General features: G+C 30.8%; 1 long non-coding RNA gene across 1 annotated transcript; it reads right to left on the reverse strand.

Annotated features, from left to right (window-relative positions):
• Positions 1-1,363: 1,363 nt before the first annotated feature.
• Positions 1,364-3,712, reverse strand: LOC114265837 (uncharacterized). Its single transcript, XR_003630477.2, has 2 exons — positions 3,289-3,712; positions 1,364-1,931 (listed from the first exon to the last, which is right to left on the reverse strand). It is a non-coding gene; the product is annotated as an uncharacterized LOC114265837 (long non-coding RNA).
• Positions 3,713-4,223: the final 511 nt, after the last annotated feature.

Here is a 4,223-nt window from a genome sequence, read left to right on the forward strand (position 1 = left end):
GTTTTAGAGTGATTTTATAGTAAGATTATTATTTTTTTAAATAAAGTGAGTATCATTATTGTACTCTTAATTTTTAGGAAAATTAAAAGTCCACTCTAGCAATTATTTAAGGCATTAGGTTTAGTGAATTTGTTTGTGAGAAGCCCACTATTTGTGAAATAATTTGGTGAAAAGTCTTTTTGTTTATTTTGAAGGATATTTTGTTTATAATTTTACTCCTTAATTTATCTGTTTACTTTTTTCTTATCTGTTGACTTTTGTTAACTATCTATTTAATTTTTTTCCCTATTTGTTCAAAAAATTTCATATCTATTTAGAAAATTTCATTATCTGTTCAAAAAATTTCCTATCTGTTCAATTTTTAACCCTATTTGTTTAATTTTTTCCCTTATCTGTACAAATATCTATTCAAACTTTATTATCTATTCAACTTTAATCTCTTATTTGTTGAAATATTTGTCCAGAATTTTAATTTATTACAATGTGTTTGATCATCATCATCAACAACAACAACAACAACAACAACAGAAGATTTGAGCCAAGAAAAAAAAATTAAAAAAAAAAAAAACTTCATGCACAAAAGTAATTCAGCAATAATATTTATTTCTCAAAATGAAATTCGGGTATATATATATTTATCATATTTGAATCCATATATATAAATTGATCAAGATTTTTCAAAAAAATCGTTAATCTGTTAAAAAGATTCCATAAAATAGCTGCGATGTTTGAAGGTGGAGACAATGGTGCTTCAACAGAAGGAAGTGCTGCGTGACAAAGGATGGCGATCGGCGAGTCACGTCGCTAGATCAGCATTGTGAACTTGAGAGTATGTTCATCGTTGCCGCTTCAACTGGATTTTGCAATGGTGTGAGACGACGGTGGTGGCGGGATCGCCGTTGGGGATGACGCCGATAGAGGAATGCGACGAAGTGAATGAGAGAGAGAGAGAGAGAGAGAGAAAGAGAGATGCTGAGAGAGAGGACAGAGAAAAGAGGAGATCGGCGTGCAAAGGAGTTGAAAATGGGTGGAGGAAGAGAGAGAGAGAGACAATGGAGAGATAAAAGTTTGGTTAGGGTTTGGTTTGGATAGTGAGAGAGAGAGAGTAGAGGGAAGAGAGCGAGCAGCGAGAGAGAGAACTGGTTAGGGTTTGGTTTAGAAAATAATAAATTAGATGGATAGTTTGATCATTTTGTAGAAAGATGTCCTTATGGACCCAATGAAAAAGCGCATGAACCTTTGGGTAAAGAAAATCTAAAAATCGATATATCACCCTAGCACCCTAATTTTTATAGAATTAAATTTTAATTATACAAAAAATTACATTAGAATATCCAAATTCGACTAGATAATGCCAACCCAATTAAGACAAAAGTAGCTGAAAACTAGCATTACAAAATTCATAAAAAAACTGGAAGAAATATGTAGAATTTGCCACACACAATTAACACCAAATCACAAATCTATGTTTTTATTTTATTTTAGGGCAAATTACATATACCCCTCGAGGTTTAGCTAAATTACAGATACCCCATTGAGGTTTGAGAAATTATAAATTCCCCCTGAATGTTACATTTGCATAACAAATTATGGGGTAATTTATTATGAAATATAAACTTCAGGGGGCAAATTGTTATGAAAATACAAATCTCAGGGGGCGGGATGTAATTTCCAAAATCTCGGGGGTATTTATAATTTAGCTAAATCTCGAGGGAGGTATTTGTAATTTGTCCTTTATTTTATTATACATTATATTATATTATGTACTAATCACATAAAAGGCATCATCCACATGAGCAGCATATCTCAGATTAAATCAAAATGGAGGGGGGGGACCGAATGGGCCAGGAGGTCCAGGAGGTCCAGGAGGCCCACCAAACAATGGTCCACAGCAGCTCTCAAAGATGCAGCAGCAGCACAATATGTAAAAGCTGCCCAACACCAAACAAACAACAACCCCATATTAGCTGTATATCCAAATCCATTAAAAAAGAAAAAAGAAAAAGAAAAAAGAAAAAAGAAAAAAAAAAAAAACCCTTACCAGTATATACTAATAAGTGAACTTATTGGCAAATAAACTCTATGACAATTAACAATAATTTTCATTAAACACTATTAAAAAAAGTTATTAATGATTAATTTTCAGTGACAGTTTAAAAATTGTCACAAAAAAATGTCACTAATTTATAACTATCAGTGACAATTTAAAAAATTCATCACAGAAAAACGCCACTAATTGTAAGTTTTAGCGACAATTTATGAAAATCGTAACAAAAAAAAAGTCATTAATTGTCAATTTTTAGTAGCAACAAAAAGTTACTAAGGCTACTTTTTAATAGGATTTAATGGGAATTAAATCTAAATATTAGGACCTATTGGTAGTTTACTCAAAAAAAAAAAAAAAAAAAAAGTCAGACCAAAATATGAAATAAACTAAAAATCTCCCAACAGAGTTTATGTATGAATTTTTTTTAAAAATAAATAAATAAATAAATTGCGCCAATAAAAAGAAAAAAAAAATCAGCTAACTTGATTATTTTTCTCTTGCTTAATAATCTTGTGGTTTCAAACCAAAATAAATATCTTGTGGTTTCAAAATAAAGATAAATAAAACTAATAAAAATAACAATAATGTTCAAGACCCCCTTTTCCCCACCCCCTTTGACCCCCTCTCAACATGATTGGCCAATTTTTCTTTTTCTTTTTTTTATTTTTCCTTCTCCTCCAATCACCACTCACCACATGTGTGTGGGGATGGTGGGAGTGATGATAGGAGAGAGTCTCAATCATGACCTTAAAAATAATAATAAAAGACAGAATACATAGGAGCCACATTTGCACGGTCTGATATCACGTTCAAATTATAAAGAAATATTAAAAATTCATATTTTAAATTATTAAATTTACTTAGTGACAAGAGAGTTAGATTCTCAATAGTAATAGAATGTGTAATAAATAAATAAAAATTCACCTATCATTGCCACATCATTATGATCTTATGAGAGTTAGATTCTCAATAGTAGTAGAATGTGTAATAAATCAAAAAAAATTCACCTATCATTACCACATCATTATGATCTTGTGAGAATTTTTTAAGATATCAAACATTTTCCATATTAAAAACTAGTTCCTGTACTGACCTGTATGCTAATTAAAAATACAATTTAGGTACCAAAGCAAGTATGCAATGCATTAGTCATAAATCACATTAATAATCTTCTAAACTGACATATATATATATATATATATAAAAGCTTGTAGACAGAGAGAGAGAGAGAGAGAGATTACCAAGAAGATATGGCTCGGCATAAACCACCAAACAGAAAATCACAGCAGCCAGGCCCTCCCGGTGGCGGTCCCCAACCTGGAGGCATGTCTTTGTATAGAGAAGAGATCTAGAAATGCAATGAAGTGAATGAAGTTGAACCCAGGGGATGGTTCTACATATATAAAAAAACTTTGAGAGAGAGAGATTGTAGAGCTTAGTAGCGAAGCAATATCTTGAAACTTCGGGTATCATCTTTGACTGTTAAGTAAAAAAGCTAATGCCAAACAGTACTACTTTTAAGGCGTTTTCTAGTAATGTTTGAATGTACCAGTGCACCACCTACTGTTCGTTTCGTCTTCCAACCTACTCTTCAAAGTTTTTTTATTATCCATGCATTATCCTATGGGAATATGTTCTTTCTTAACTTGATCATCAACTAACCCTACTCTTGCTTCCTTCCTTCCTCCAACACTATTTAGGAGTTGTTTCACTCCACCTTCGTTATTTTTTTATACTTCTTTTAATAAAAAATAAAAAATTTAACTAAAGTAATTGAATAATATTAGAAATTTTAAAAATTTTATCAAAAACCAAATGTCTCACATGAGTGTGGAACCTACACAATGTAAATCCATGTGGGTCTCACGCTTATATGAGACATATGATAAAATTTTTAATGAAATTTTTAGAATCTCTAATATTTTTAAAAATAATCACATCCCAAATGAATTCATTAGTGTAAACACATTAATCCTATAAAAATACGAGTGATTTCTCACATTAATCCTATAAAATAAATAAATAAATTGACACTGGTCCGTAAACTCTATGACATTTTCACTTTAATCCAATTACAAACTTCTGTATAAGGCGTAGTTTTGGAATTTCAAAAACTTAGGGTTCATTTGATTTAGTTTTAAAATTATAATTTGAATGTGAAATTGTATTTTGAGTT

This window comes from Camellia sinensis, chromosome 2 (assembly GCF_055761805.1).
Source record: "Camellia sinensis isolate YWXY chromosome 2, ASM5576180v1, whole genome shotgun sequence".
NCBI classification, from domain to species: domain Eukaryota; kingdom Viridiplantae; phylum Streptophyta; class Magnoliopsida; order Ericales; family Theaceae; genus Camellia; species Camellia sinensis.